The sequence below is a fragment of the Macaca nemestrina genome, chromosome 7 (genome assembly GCF_043159975.1).
Source record: "Macaca nemestrina isolate mMacNem1 chromosome 7, mMacNem.hap1, whole genome shotgun sequence".
In the NCBI taxonomy this organism is placed as follows: Eukaryota; Metazoa; Chordata; class Mammalia; order Primates; family Cercopithecidae; genus Macaca; species Macaca nemestrina.
The window spans coordinates 84,425,391-84,442,113 of record NC_092131.1 but is presented as its reverse complement, the minus strand read 5'-3'; the positions used below and the strand labels follow the sequence as shown (position 1 = coordinate 84,442,113).

Below are 16,723 nucleotides of genomic sequence, written 5' to 3'. Positions count from 1 at the left end.
ATTATATTGTAAGTATGTTTATATTTCCCTATTCCATTGAGTATCTCTGGAGTAGAAAACATGTTTTAATCCTTTTAATATTCTCCAAGTCCAATAAATGTTAATTATATGATATCTTCAACACCAAACTTAATCAGAGAGCCTCCCAGAATATGTCCCCCATGTCTCACTGGCCATAGGGTTGCCCCTAAGCAAATCATTAGTAAAGATTAATGAGATTACTATTATTTCCTTGGACAAATTGTGTTTTGCTCTTTGGGGATGAGCTTATCTTCTCTAAGGAGCTTTGGCTATTGTGCAGTCTGGATGCAGAGCCTGCCACAGGGAACCTAACGGAAATGTGATGGGGAAGCTGGTGACACTAACCAGGCTGCTTAATTTTCCACTGTGAAGGTATAATTGACAAACAGCCTTACCTTATGTTTAGATTTTGGAGGAATAAACTGTCAGATAACACTTTATTTGAAAATAAAAAGAATAACACAGCCACACTACAGTAGGAAGAGTGAAATCATTCATCTTAAACAGCAAGCCTTTGCACTGAGCTTTTTATAGCTTTTTAGATAATGCATCTATAGAAAGAAGCTCGGTAAGCTTTACTGCTGAATCATTTATATCAACTCGCACAATTTTGAATATTCATTAATTTTCACAATAGCCACCATTTTAGAACTTATGTTATTATATAAACATCTTCACAAACCTTAAAACTAACTCAAACACAAATATCTTTATTGCAAATGTTAGAAGCAAAAAAAATCTAACTAGTGCTGTGGGTACTGGGAGTTTGTATTTTCTCTGTGGATGTAGGAGCTTACAGAAAATAGAGTGCAAGAAAAAAATTGTGTAAATGTTGTTTCTAGCCTAACGAATCTGGCCAGCAAGCATTTCACTTCAAAAAGATTAGCTTCTTTTTTTTAAAGGAGAAATTCATACTTTTGATATTTTGTATTTTTGTTTGTTTTGTACTGCTAAAGATGATCTCATATTTTTATTCCATGCTCTGAATCTGAGGCTCTACCTCAACCATGTCAGGATATGGAAGCACTAGAAGCAACTGCTCAGGCAGAGTACAAGAAGGGACAGTTCTCAGGTCTGGGGACAAGCCAACTGGGGGAAAAGGGAGAATCTGGAGCTTCATTTTCGTATCCTCATCCCAAACCTTCAATAATGTATGCCTTTAGAGGCCTGAGAAACTCTGTGGGTAATCTGGCTCAGTTGCTCTTCCTCTAGTCCATTGTCAAAGGAAAATCTCCCAGCTCTAAGACCAAACTACCTAGCGACCAAGTTCCCCTTAGACAAATCTAGAAACTTCCAGAAGGGTCAAAATTGCCATCAAATCTACCCCGGCTAGTCTGTGAGATTTGATTAGCCCTCCTTATTTTGACTGAACAGTGACAGTAACCAAAATTGCTAACCTCACAACAGGCTCTGTATGCAGCCCCATTTCTTAAGAACCTGTCCCCCTGGGTCTAAAGAGTAAGCAGTAGACGGGGTTCAAAGCTTCAGTTGTCACTGTGAGTTGAAAGAAGGCACAACCTCAAGAAGGGACATCATCAGAGATTTTCCACCCTAGTGGCTGTGAAGTCCAGGATAGCACCACCTGGAGCTGGAGATTGAAGGGCAAAAATGATGCTTCTGGAGCTGGAGATTGATGGGCAAAAATGATGCTTCTAAGGCCCTTTCCCCTTTAGGGACCCCAGATCCATGAGATACCTGGGGTTTCAGGACTCCAAGACTCTCAATCCAGAGCAGCAGAGCTTAAGGCCGTAGCTCCTCAGTTATCAGTTGTTTTCACCAATCATCCAGGATTGGGCAATGGTAGATGGACCTTATCATATTCTCCAAGGGCTTAAAGAGCATCGTTATGACTGTATTGCCCCCCAAGGCTCTGGGGCTTCAAGATATAGTGCTGTAGGATCTTCCCTCCTGGGTGCAGTATTTGCATAATCCAGATGTTAAGATGAAATAATTCTGTTATTTCAGAAAAAAATAAAATTGTATTTCCACATTCTGTGGAAAATCCAGTGTCCACATCCTGCCCCCATTTCTGCACATTTCTAGTATCTTAAGCTCATAGATACAGGCTCTGAGCTCCTGCTTTTAATTTGCTCTTGGCCCCAATCACAACTCTCCTGCTGAGACTGGTTCTTCCTTTTTTCTGTTTTAATGCCTTTCCAGAAGTATAACTCAGTCACCACTGCTGCCAGCTAAATGCAAATGCTTCTTGTAGTCTTCTTGTCTCTTTATCTTATGGGAAGCTAAGAGAGAAAACTAGACCAGTCTTGAAGGGAATTCTGAAGGTTTTCCCACCAGCTCTAGGGAAATATATTGAGGTAGGAATTTGCCTTTAATCTTTGTTTATTCACCCTCCCTCCTCATGGGAGTTGCGATGAGTATGGGTGTGGCTCTCTTTGGTGGCAATCGGAAGGTGTATTAGTCCGTTTTCACGCTGCTGATAAAGACATACCGAAGACTGGGTATTTATAAAGAACAAGAGGCTTAATGGACTCACAGTTCCACGTGTCTGGGGAGGCCTCACAATCATGGCGGAAGGTGAAAGGCACATCTTAAATGGCAGCAGACAAGAAAGAATGAGAGCCAAGCAAACGGGATTTCCCCTTATAAAACCATCAGATCTTGTAAGACTTATTCATTACCACAAGAACAATATGGGGGAAACTGACCCCATGATTCAATTATCTCCCACCAGGTCCTCCCATAACACGTGGGAGTTATGAGAGCTACAATTCAAGATGAGATTTGGGTGGGGACACAGCAAAGTCATATCAGGAGGACAGCAGGACTTGGCATCCACAAATCATTTTAGGCCAACAGTTTTTGCTTTCTTTTCTTGTTCACCAACTCATGGAAATTTTTAAATAGTCTGCAAGAGCAGAAAAACCCAGTCTGTAAGTATATGTCTGAACTTTTCTGCCTTATACATAGACCAGCAATTTTTGAAACAAACATTCATACTTTTGTTTACTACTTCTAGGGTGGGAGCTTCATTTCTGGTTGTGCTAGTTAAGGGCAGGGAATAGGTGGTATGAGGACTCTTGGGATATAAGTAAAGGAATTCCAAGAGCACAGAAAAGCTGAGGACAGGGTGATAAAGCAACCAATGAACGCTTTGAAACATTATCCCACTACACAGAGCTACAAGAAATAGGTGGTTTGAGGGGTTTGTTTTTGTTTAGTTTTAAGCTAAAAGAGAAAATTGCGATAATATCTGTGCTAATACATTTACAAATCTTCATGAAATGGATAATTTTATGGAAATACAAATTTAGAAACTGAACCCAGAAGAGGAAGAGTACATTGGGTGTATTAGAAAAATGGTCAAAGTTCTATCTCCAGAAAGGCATGAGACGCATGTAATGGTGCAAAAATGAGTCAAGAAGAGCAATGCAACAGAATACAAAGCCCAGAAGAGTGTGTGTGTCTGTGTATGTGTGTATATACGTGACATCTAAAAGGATGAATTAATAAATCATGTGGTACAGTTGGTTAATTATTAAAAAACAAAGTTAGAGTTTTATCTTACAATATAGAGTGGAATAAATTTCTATGAGGTTAAATATTCAAATAAAGAAACAAAATCATGTTCTGGCTCCCATTTATGGTAGAATAGCTTATACCAAGCTCACCTTCCTGCTATTTATAACTATAAACTTTAGGTACAATTTAATACAATTGTTTGAAGACATTGGAGAGAGACCAAAACTAAGTAGCAACTAATGAAAATTCAAACCTTGAAAGAAGTGTCTCATGCTAAGTGAGGTCCACATTTTTTTGTGTGTGTTGCCTTTGAAAATACTCCTGGGTTCAGTGGTGCACAAAGGATAGATCTTGAGCAAAAAGCAACATTTTTTTAAAAACTTTTATTTTGGGTTCAGAAGTACATGGGCAAGTTTGTGACATAGGTAAACTTGTGTCTTGGGCTTTTGTTGTACAGATTATTTCATCAACCATATATTAAGTCCTATACACAATAGTTATTTTTTCTGCTCCTCTCCTTCTTCCCATACTCCACTCTCAAGTAGACCCCAATGTCTGTTGTTTCTTTCTTTGTGTTCATGAGTTCTCATCATTTAGCTCCCACTTATAAGTGAGAACATGAGGCATTTGGTTTTCTGTTTCTGCGTTAGTTTGCTAAGGATAATAGCCTCCAGCTCCATCCATGTTTCTGCAAAAGACATGATCGCATTCTTTTGTATGGCTGAAAGCAACATTTTTACTGGGCTAAGAAGCCAGAGGTTGGATTTCATGGGCTGCTAGCATAGCTGGAAATTGAAGAGGAAGGTTGTGGAAAGTAGGAAGCTACAGAGAGGAAGCTTCTGTATCAAAATTTCCCTCAAATCCTTGGCTATTTCTGGAACTATGCATGAGGAGACCAAGAATCTAATGACTCAACAGATGACAACATCTGGGGGTGGTGGCAGAAATTTCAAGTTATCTAATGCTCAGGAGAGGGGTTTTCCATTGGACTCCCAGAAGGGACATGTATGTTGGGGTTTTTAATTTATGTACACCTAAAATATAACATGGCAACTGCACAAAGGATAGGATTATGAGTTCAATAAAATTATGCAGTTGAAATGTTCTTATATTACATACCTGTTAAGTGTTATAATATTAAACCAAGTTGGACAATAGTAAGCAAACACTGCATATGGTAATCTCTATAGCAACCACTAAAAATATAATACAAAGGAAAAAGGTTTAGCTAAAAAGCCAGTAGAATAGATATAATCAAGTAGTTAAAAAAATACTTGATATAGGAAAGGTAACTTTACTCATAAATATTCTTAAACAAATATTAATAATGTAAGAAATAAACATAAAGATTATAACTTTTCTTAAAAGATACTTTTATCTCATGCTACTTTAGATCAAAGAAACATTTTATTTACAAAAAAAGTTGTCATTTTAATGAGGCTTGAAGACTATGGTCATATACTTTTTGTCAAAACATCAAAAGTTATGCTGCTCTAAAATATGATTTATCTATACCACAAGTTTGTACTGTTGTCCTCATGAAAAAAATTGTAACAGTGAGAAAATTATGACAGTGAAAGAGATCTGACCCAACCAACTCCATCTTGCTTCTAGCCTCCAAACTGTTCTTGTCCACTCCTGGTCATAGGCTGAACTAATTTTGGGAGGAACTTAGTTTATAGTTTAACTTTGAAACAAAAATTGTAACAGCCCTTTCCTGAAACAAACCTCCTTCTTTCTTGGGGTCTAGTCTGCCTTTGTAGGACTAACAAATCAGTCATAAGATTAGAAATATGGTTTAGGAGTCAAGCAGCCGGTGGCCCACATGATGTGAACCTCCCCAGATTGCTCCTGGGGATAACACCACTGTTGTACAACTTGAGATCAGCTCTTGAGATATTTTGCAGATCCTGCATTCTGATGCACCAGCCGAGGCCACCCAGACTGGTAATTTGGCTCAACCAATTCTGCAGTCCCACTCAGAAAGAGAAGACACCAAGAAAAACTCTCTTCGACCCCCAATGATTTCATCTCTGACCCCACCAATGAGCATTCCTCACTTCCTAATCCCATACTCACCAAGTTATACTTTTTTTTTTTTTTTTTTTTTTGAGACGGAGTCTTCCTCTGTCGCCCAGGTTGGATGCAATGGTGTGATCTTGGCTCCCTGCAACCTCTGCCTCCTGGGTTCAAGCGATTCTCCTACCTCAGCCTTCTGAGTAGCTGGGACTACAGGCGTGTGCCACCACATCTGGCTAATTTTTTTTTTTTTTTTTTTTGGTATTTTTAGTAGAGACAGGGTTTCACCATGTTGGCCAGGATGGCCACCAAGTTATTCTTACCAACCCCATTCCCCAAATTTTGGGGAGACTGACTTGAGTAATAATAAAACTCTGGTCTCACACACCACCAGCTCTGCTTGAATTTAACTTTCTCTATTGCAATTCCCCTGTCTTGATAAATTGGCTGAGTCTAGGCAGTGGGCAAGGAGAACCCATTCAGTGGTTACACTCAAAAGCAATAAAATTGCTTTTAAAATTACTGGCTTAACTTGCCTACCTACAAGGATTAAAAATGAAGTTAATTTTGCATTTTGAAGTGTGTGAAGCTGTTTTGCCATTTTTTGGTGAGAAAATAATTAGATGATTTGGCAAGAATGAGGTGAGTTACCATTTGAGCTTTGTTTATTGTTTAGTGTATATTACTACAAAAGAAGTAATACATTTCCCTGGTCTAGTTCTTTAGAAAAATACCAAAAATGCTGTATAGTTATATTCATTAATATTTTTCATAAATGAGTTTTAAAAGGCAGCAAATTTCTCATTACATGGAAAAATATAATAAAATTTATTGATAAAGTAATTTTTGATTAAAAAAAATACTTGACTGACCCAAGAGGAGACAGGAACAGAGGAAAGAACAGAGAAGACAAATAAAAATCAAATAGCAAGAAAATGGACTTGAAACAAATTATGTTTACATTACATTCAGTGTACATGAATTATACACTTCATTTAAAAAACACAGATGGTCAGATGGATTAAAAAAGCAAGACCCAACTATACGCTGTTTATAAAAGACAATATAAAGGTACAGATAGGTTGAAAGCAAAAGATATATCTTGAAAATGCTAAGCATAGGAAAACTAACACAGCAATGTTATTATCAGGCAAAATGAAAGTATGACCCACTGACAATAAGAAGAAAGTTGAAGATAGCCCAAATAATAGAGTTAGCAATCAGCAATTTTAAGGTATGTCTATTAGTTACATATTGCTGCATAGCAAATCACCCCAAAATTTAGGGAAAAAAAAATAAACATGTATTATCAGGAATTTGGGAGAGACTTACCTGAGAAGTTCTTGTTTACAGTCTATCATGAGGTTGCAGTTAGGATGTTGACTTGATTAGGGCTGCAGAAGCCACTTCCAAGAGGCTGAAAAGTTGATGCTGTTGTGAGCAGGAAGCCTCAGTTCCTTGCCACTTGAACTTCTACATGGGGTAGCTTAGGAGTCCTCATGACATGGCATCTGACTTCTCCAAAAGCAAGTTATCCAAAGGAGAGCAAGGCAGAAGGCTCAGAGCCTGGACTAGTGTGAAGGCTGAACCTAAAATTGCTTTGTATGATAAAGTGTTGGGAATTTTGAGTTTTGCCCTGAAGAGCAAGAAAGATAAGGATTGGAGCCCGGGACCTTAAGAGGAGTGATCTCTCACATGCCTTTTTAACTTGTTGCCTGATCTCATTTGAGCAGTATTCTCTTTGTATTATCTCAATCTTCATGAAAATCTCTTACACATAAAAGTTTTGTGTTATTGTTCATTTGCAGGAATGCAACAGGCAGTCAATGCAACCTGTTTTATCAGCAAGGTCTTTAGTACCTGTATCTTGTGTTGACCTCCTATCTCATCCTGTGACTTAGAATGCCTTAACTGTCTGGGAATGCAGCCCAGTTGGTCTTAGCCTTATTTTACCCAGCTCCTGTTCAAGATGGAGTTGCTCTGGTTCACATGCCTCTGACAGTTCCCCTCTCCCTTCTATAAGAAAACCGTTAATCCTAAGGGTTGCAGAGGGACAAAGATTCATCTTTTGTAACTTCTTCAGGCTGAATAGGGGTGATGATATTCCTACCTAACTATTAGGGTCTCTTGCATTCAGGGTAGACAGGAACTCAGTCAGAAAGTGTTGGTATGGTGATGGTCATTCATAACTGAGTTTTGACAAAAGGTGCTATATGAAAGATTAATAAATGTTCAGATTAAGAAAACATTCAGTAAGCTTATCCTGCATTCCTACACAAAGAGTACAACAGAAATATGTTCCACAAGAGTAAAACAAAATAAGTAAAATTATCCCAAGTAAACTAAATTGTGAGGCTTTCCATGAACTGGGAAATTTTTGGAACCAAGCTGATATGGGGTCGCTAGCTGATTCCAGTGTTCCCAGAATTAGACTGCTGATCTAGATTTTTATATTACCCATCCCTCTTGTTTCTTCTAAGCAGCAGTCAGAGATCCCTGCTTGGTTCACAGGAACAAGCAGTCTGTCTAAATTGCAGAAACAAACTTAAAAACAACTGATGAGACTAGAATTTAATAACAAGTGTACCATAGTTCTTGAAACATAATATTTATCTCTCCAGTTTCTCATTTTTACTAAGGACAAATCACGGTAAGACTGATTTGCTTTATTATATTTGGCCTGATTATTTGTATAAAGTGCAGCAGAAATAATTTTTCACATAATCTCTTCTTAAATTGTCTTTGATGGAACTTGGTTCTATAGAAGGAATCTCAGATAAGACTTTTTTAGAGCCGAGCCCTGTCATGGGTTTGTACCCTCAGACACCTAGGAGTTAAGTAAATTTCTCTCCTTTTGAGGTCCCAAGATAACTTGGGGCTTCTGTACATGTGAGAAAGTGACATTCTTTACTTACCACAGGTCAGAAACCCTGTACAGGGACTGTGTAGGCAAGGTATGAGGCCACTTCTCCAAGGGGCTTTTATTGGCTCTATAAGTCTAATTCCTTAAAGGAAAGCACACAATTCCAGTTAAAGCCTTGGTAAAATAACCAATTTTTCCAATTGTATTCTGTTACAAAAGAAAACGGATTCTTATTGAATTTATGCCATACTATATCACCACAAATTATGGCAACTATATTGCCATAAATTAAGAATACTCACAAATCTGGCTGCAACATCTGTCACCCCATTGATTGTCAGGGTTGATTCAGCTGATCTGGCTGGCTACGTGGGTGTCCCCTTTTTCCCTCACCACTCCACGTGCATCCCTCCCACAACTGTGTGCTCAGTTGAAGAAGACGACTGTCCCCAAGAGAGGAGCACTGGTCTTCGGTCAAGGGTATATGAGTAGCTCCCCGCTAGAACCTCCAAACAAGCTCTGAAGAATACTCACAAATATTTTCCAAATTCTGGAGAAATCAGCTAGAGTAAAACAAATATGCTCCAAATTTTGTTCATAGGAGTATACTTTACTCAATTGCTAAAAGCTATAGATAGCTCAAAAGTTTCCTTGACTCTGAAAAACAAAACAAAGGATCAGCAACATTTTAAGCAAAGTTGAAAAGATTACTTCAGTTTTTTATTGGCTCAGTTAATTTAGTTAACTCCTGTTTGGCTTGATATTCATGAACATTTCGGTTCTCCATGAGAGTCCTGAAAAGTTTTTTTCTCAATTCTGATGTCACCATCTCCAAAGTCATTAAAAAAACCTGCATTCAAGAACACTTGCTAGAGTTCTATAGTTGATTATAACCCACTTTCTAAAGAGGATTAAAACAAGACAAAAATTGTTTGTGGATGACAAAAAGTCTTAGGACAGTCACTATTAAAGCCACAATTGATAAGGAAATTTGGTTACTTTTGCGGCATACAAAATTTTATATAACAATTATAATTATTACTGATAAGGTAAACTAAGTCCTATCAGAATTATAGGAGTTTCCCATGATTTTGGAACACATTCCAATAACATATTTATACAAAAACAGCCTAAAGAAAATCAAACATCAAACATTTCATATGTGACAATGCTTCCTGTATGATTTTTATATGAAATAAGCCAAATTTCACTTTTACATGAGTGTACTACTGTTAAACCCAATTCTTAATAAAACCTTATAGACATATCTACCCAATTTTAATGTTTGACTACAAAGTAAGATTCTCATAAACCTTTTATAACCCTTTACAATTTTTTGTTAAAGAGCAGATTAGTTAGTGCTCTAAGAAAAACCTGTTGTGCTTTTATTCCAGTGTTCAGTTTACAGAAAAACTGAATAATACCCCCTTTAATTTTAGACAATATGTTCACACACAGAATTTATTTTACCAGATTAATTTTTCACAAATCTTCCACAAATTGTTTAAACCTTCAGCTTTATTCTATCTAACTTAAAAAATTCTTTAACCATCTAAACTTAGGCAAGAATCCACATTCCCATGAGTTTTAATAATCTTTCACCAAAAGTACATTCTACTTTCCTTACATGCCTTGTTTTTCAGTAGTCTCAATTACATGTTATGGTGATAACTCTTACCGACTATTATGTTTGGTGAAAACCTTGGTAAGTAAGTAATTTAAATTATGTATGTACCAGGTGTGGAGCCTAGCCTAGGACACACCAGGCAGAAGTGCAGATAAAAGCTGACTCTCCAGCATAGGTTAGGAGGCGTGGTTAACTCCACATGTTTCCAGGCCTTATCTAGAATCTAATGTCTACAAGGTAGGAAAATTGAATAATTTTCAAAAGTCAAAGAAGCAGTTTATGACCTTAAAGCATTTAGCAAGCTTAATATCTGACCTGCATAATTTAGACCAAATGTTTACATTTTTGAAGATATTTTTATTTTACCAATGATCTTTAAAATTGTCTTTATTTCCCAAAGTTTACTTAAGTCACATGAACTAAAAGGCATTATACTTTTACTTTTCTGACAAAATATTTGATTTAAGCTCTTATTATTATTAAACCAATTAATTAAAGCTTTTTAATATATAAACATTACACACATAATACATATAAATACCTAGGCAGACAGAAGAAGATAAAGAGCTCATTCCCCTAAGCTGGGAATTGAACCCTGAACCTAGGCCGCCATTGTGAAAAGAGAAAGCATGGCCACATGGTTACAAGTTGAAGCTCCCAAGGACATGATTGACCAGTTTGCTGGGTCGTCTTGAAAAGCAGGCTTACAAGTGTCCTAAGCCTGTGTTTTATCCTAAGTTACCCCTGTTTATGACAGAACAATACAGAAAGACACACAAAGCACACCAGACCAGATTGGCTACAGTTTAAGACTAGCCTCACAAATTCTTTTTCCCATTAACAAAAACTTTACAGGAGATAAAGAGTGATTTTTACCATTCATTCAACCAGTTTGCACAGGGAGAGAAAGAGGAAAGCATTGCCTGGGCAGGGTGGGAAGGTGAGGCACTCAGAGAGGTCAGAGAAAGACTCATCCACTGCAGCAACACTGAAAAGTTCAGGCGGCAGCTTGTCGGTAGCAAAGGGATCTTTTTTAGCAGTCTCATCAGCTCTTAAGTTTCCTCTTTCATGGAGGAAAAAGCTCCCTGTGTCCCACAATCCTGTACATGCCTAATCCTGTCACCCACAACCATCAGCGAAGAGTGCAAGGCAGATTGATCCAAAGAGAATAGTGGCTAACATCCCATAGTGCTAAATCCATTCTTAGCCAAAAGGGACTTTACCGAGAGGGGCCTCTAACCCCGTAAATCTTAGGAAGGGACTCTCACCCTACTAAGTTGGGCCTCTAACCCAAGGTTAGTTAAGTGTCCTTGCCTTTTATTAAGAGGGGCCTCTAACCCTCTCTGTCTTAGGAGAGACTCTATCTCCCCCAAGTTGGGCCTCTAACCCAATCCCATTCTTTGCATGGGTACCCCACCACTTACCCAAAGTCATCCAATCAGTGCTGTATTCTATTTCCTTTGGGTTGTGTGGGGGGGGGGTCTCCTCAGTGTCATCCCGTCCATGGTTCACCAGAAATATATTACCAAACCCTGTTACATATCCAAAGTTAGCCTTTGGGTTGTGGATTTCTGCACTATAATCCCTTTGTGATCACCAAAAAGATGTTACAGGTTAGGGGTACCAATCCAGATCCCAAGAGAGGGTTATTGAATCTCACACAAGAAAGAATTCAGGGTGAGTCTATAAAGTGAAAGCAAGTTTATTAGGAAAGTAAAGAAATAAAAGAATGGCTACTCCATAGACAGAACAGCCCATTTTAATGGGCATTTCTTGATTACATGCTAAACAAGGGGTGGATTATTCGTGCCTCCCCTTTTTAGACCATATAAGGGTAACTTCCTGACGTTGCCATGGCATTTGTAAACTGTCATGGTGCTGGTGGGAGTGTAGCAGTGAGGAAGACCAGAGATCACTCTCGTCACCATTTTGGTTTTGGTGGGTTTTGACTGGCTCCTTTACTGCAACCTGTTTTATCAGCAAGGTCTTTATGACCTGTATCTTGTGCTGGCCTCCTATCTCACCCTGTGACTTAGAATGCCTTAGCTGTCTGGGAATGCAGCCCAATAGGTCTCAGCCTTATTTTACCCAGCTCCTATTCAAGATGGAGTTGCTCTGGTTCACACACCCCTGACAGATGTATTGATATATTATCATTTCTGATATTGTAATACTATCTACATCCTGTAATGTGGTAAACATCTGCAGCATTCACATCATGCATGCTCAGCTATTCTTCATTACTGATAGTTGAGAGTTATCCCAGAAAGTAGAAATCTGGGCATACATAGTAAAAGACCCATCTAGATTTGAATCCTGTGCATAATGTATTTAATTTCTGCTGTTATCTGCCATTCTTATATCAGCTTTCTTCTTATCAATGTATTACTCTCTTTCTTTGGAATTATTAATGCTTGACAGCACCCCTTCACACATTTTATCACCTTCTTCACCATTAAAGCCCAAAAAGTGCAGTGACTCTTTCTGAATTAAAGATACAAATATACTTTTAAAATTTTTTTATAGATATGGAGTCTTGCTATGTTGACCAGGCTGGTCTCGACCTCCTGGCCTTAAGCAATCCTCCCATCTAGGCCTCCCAAAGCTGGGATTACAGGTGTAAGCCACCACACCCAACCCACAATATACTTTTAATTAGATCTCTCTCAGTCCCTGAATCAGCTGTCTTTTCTATCTAAATATAACCCTGTTTCTAATTGGGTGTTCATCATCAGGAAATATGGTGTGACTGTGATTCAGTTTAGGGAAGGGACTGAGAATCTCTCTCTCTCTCTTTTTTTCTTTTTGAGACAGAATCTTGCTCTGTCACCCTGACTGGAGTGCAGTGGCTCGATCTTGGCTCACTGCAACCTCTGCCTCCTGGGTTCAAGCAATTCTCCTGTCTGTCTCCCGAATCGTTGGGATTACAGGCATGCACCACCATGCCTAGCTATTTTTTTTACTTTTAATAGAGATGGGGTTTCGCCATGTTGGTGAGGCTGGACTTGAACTGCTGACCTCAGGTGATCCCCCTGCCTTGGCTTCCCAAAGTGCTGGGATTACAGGTGTGAGCCACCGTGCCCAACCCTCTTTTTTTTTTTTTTTTTTTGGAGACAGGTTCTCACAATGTCAGGCTGGAGTGCAGTGATGTGACCATAGCTCACTGCAGCCTTGAACTCCTGGGCTCAAAATATTTTACTGCCTCAGCCTTTCAAGTAGTTGGTACTCCAGGCTTGTACCACCATGCCTAACTTATTTTATTTTTTTTCATTCATGGAGACAGAATCTCACAATATCTCTATATTTATAAAGTTCCACAGGTATTCCGACATGTTCCTGTGGTTGAGAGCCACTGCACAAGAGAACTCCATATCTGATTCTCTCTGCATCTCTGCCCCACTACTCTCTTGTTACCAAATGGACATTTTCACTGTGAAGGAGAGGATATTTTAGCTATGAAAGTGGGCAAAAGACTCACCATAACTGAGAACTACCTTGGTTCTGGGATAAGTTGCAAACTGGATGAGAGTGTCCTTTGCAATTAAAGGGCTTAAGTAAAACAACTAGTATGCTGTGGTGATTAATTGCAAGTGTCAAGTTGGCTGGGCCATGGCACCCAGATGTTTGGTCAAATACCAGTCTGGATGTTGTTATGAAGGTATTTTTTAGATAAGATTAACATTTAAATTGGTAGGCACTGAGTAAAACAGATTATCCTTCATAATGTGATGGGCCTCATCCAATCAGCTGAAGGCCTTAAGATAAAACAGACTGAGGTACTCTGAGGAAGAGGGAATTCTGTAAACAGACTGTCTTTGGATTCAGCTACATCAGTTCTTTCCTAGGTCTCCAGCCTCCTTGCCTATTTAGCAGATTTGGACTTGCCAGCCTCCACAATCATAAGAGCTAATCCTAATCCTTTAAAATAAATCTCTCTGATTCTCTGTCTCTGTCTCTGTCTCTCTCTCTCTCCACACATGCATACACACATACATACAGACAGAGAGTCCCCAACTTACTATGGTTTGACTTAAAATATTTTGACTTTACAATGGCACAAAAGCAATACACATCCAATTAGAAACCATATCATTCTGTTTTTCACTTGCAGTACAGTATTCAATACATTACATGAGATATTCAGCACTTTACCATAAAGTAGGCTCTGCATTATATAATTCTGCCCAATAGTAGGCTAATGTAAGTGTTCTGAACATGTTTAAGGCAGACTAGGCTAAAGCTATGATTTTCAGTAGGTTAGGTGTATTAAATGCACTTTCAACTTGTTATATTTCCAACTTACAATGGGTTTATAAGGATGTAACCCCATTGTAAATTGAGGAGCATCTGTGTGTGTGTGTGTGTGTGTGTGTGTGTGTGTGTGTGTGTGTGTGTAAGTTTCTGTTTCTCTGGAGAACTCTAATACATAGGCATTTCTTGGTTTCCCACCATTGTCCTTTTCTGAAAACTTTGTTAATAGGTTTATCTCTGTGTTGTGATTACTTGACTTTTTCTTTGGATATAGCCCCAGGGAAAAATCCTGAAGATCGCTTTCCTGCAGAAGAAGGTCAGGTCTTGATTCCTGAGTTAGCCCAAGCCTGAGGTTATCTCCAGGGGTAAACCTGACCCTTGGTGGTATAGAATAATGACTCTTGGAAGAGGTGGTAGTCTTTTGAGAATATGAAGCAGACTCATCAGAATAGGACTCCTATTCTGAACATGACCCCCAAAATACATGTGTTGGAAACTTAATCCCAATGCAACAGTGTTGCGAGGTGAGGTCTAATGAGAGATGTTTAGGTCATGAGGGCTCTGCCCTCATGAATACATTAATGCCACTATAAAAAGGGCTTTCAGAAGTGAATTTTCCCCCTTCCACCTTCTTCCACCTGAGGAGACAGTATTCCTCTTCTCCAGGGGACACAGCAACAAGGCACCACCTTGGAACCAGAAGCTAAACATGTCAGCACCTTGATCTTGGAGACTTCCCAGCCTCCAGGACTATGAGAAATAAATTTCTGTTCTTTATAAATTGCCCAGTTTGTTGTATTCTGTTATAACAGTGCAAGATATCCTAAGACAGGGACCCAAGGGCTGGACCAAATGTTGGTATTGGCACTCTCGTAACTATTATGGGATTTAACACTGAGTACAATGAATAACTGAAGAGACGTGCATAAATAAAAAGAATACATTATCAATACAAACAGATATCTGACTTAGTTCATCTTTTTCCTTCATTCTTTTGTCCCTGGGAATCTTGAGAAGCAGAGTTCTCCTGACATTTGGACTCATGACTTTCAATGACAAATTTCTGATATGATTAAATTCTTTTGAACTAGCTTTCCATAGGGTTCACAACATAAGCAAAAATTTCTATGTCATTGCAGCTAAAATGTGATACTAAAAGAAAAAATACTCCTTTTTTCACTGTTTTCTTCAATTTTCATGAGTGTTTCTGCAAGCTCCTTTTGTTATGTGGTACAGAAATGTTTCTGAAAATGTGGCAACCTGTAAATCAAAGTGAGTATTTTCATCTTGGGTGCTTTTCTTTTCTTCCTTCTTTTTTTTTTTTTTTTTTTAGTTTCTCAAAGTTTATTGGAAATGCCATCATTAATTTTTCCTTTATTTATTTATTTTATTTTATTTTATTTTTTTATTATTATACTTTAAGTTCTAGGGTACATGTGCACAACGTGCAGATTTGTTACATATGTATACTTGTGCCATGTTGGTGTGCTGCACCCATCAACTCATCAGCACCCATCAACTCGTCATTTACATCAGGTATAACTCCCAGTGCCATCCCTCCCCTCTCCCCACTCCCCATAATAGGCCCCGGGGTGTGATGTTCCCCTTCCCGAGTCCAAGTGATCTCATTGTTCAGTTCCCACGTATGAGTGAGAATATGCAGTATTTGGTTTTCTGTTCTTGTGATAGTTTGCTGAGAATGATGGTTTCCAGCTGCATCCATGTTCCTACAAAGGACACAAACTCATTCTTTTTTATGGCTGCATAGTATTCCATGGTGTATATGTGCCACATTTTCTTAATCCAGTCTGTCACTGATGGACATTTGGGTTGATTCCAAGTCTTTGCTATTGTGAATAGTGCCGCAATAAACATACGTGTGCATGTGTCTTTATAGCAGCATGATTTATAATCCTTTGGATATATCCCCAGTAATGGGATGGCTGGGTCATATGATACTTCTAGTTCTAGATCCTTGAGGAATTGTCATACTGTTTTCCATAATGGTTGAACTAGTTTACAGTCCCACCAACAGTGTAAAAATGTTCCTATTTCTCCACATCCTCTCCAGCACCTGTTGTTTCCTGACTTTAATGATTGCCATTCTAACTGGTGTGAGATGGTATCTCATTGTGGTTTTGATTTGCATTTCTCTGATGGCCAGTGATGACAAGCATTTTTTCATGTGCCTGTTGGCTGTATGCATGTCTTCTTTTGAGAAATGTCTGTTCATATCCTTTGCCCACTTTTTGGTGGGGTTGTTTGTTTTTTTCTTGTAAATTTGTTTGAGTTCTTTGTAGGTTCTGGATATTAGCCCTTTGTCAGATGAGTAGATTGCAAAAATTTTCTCCCATTCTGTAGGTTGCCTGTTCACTCTGATGGTAGTTTCTTTTGCTGTGCAGAAGCTCTTTAGTTTAATTAGATCTCATTTGTCAATTTTGGCTTTTGTTGCCATTGCTTTT

The 16,723-nt window shown here is 38.5% G+C and overlaps 1 long non-coding RNA gene across 2 annotated transcripts; it reads right to left on the bottom strand.

Moving 5' to 3' along the window:
• Positions 1-3,590: 3,590 nt before the first annotated feature.
• On the bottom strand, positions 3,591-13,102 carry LOC139364335 (uncharacterized). 2 transcript variants are annotated; one of them, XR_011625993.1, is made up of 4 exons: positions 10,552-13,102; positions 8,436-9,284; positions 6,853-7,156; positions 3,597-4,189 (listed from the first exon to the last, which is right to left on the bottom strand). It is a non-coding gene; the product is annotated as an uncharacterized lncRNA (long non-coding RNA). The 2 variants fall into 2 exon arrangements; XR_011625992.1 differs by having other exon boundaries at positions 3,591-7,156.
• Between the last annotated feature and the right edge of the window lie 3,621 nt (positions 13,103-16,723).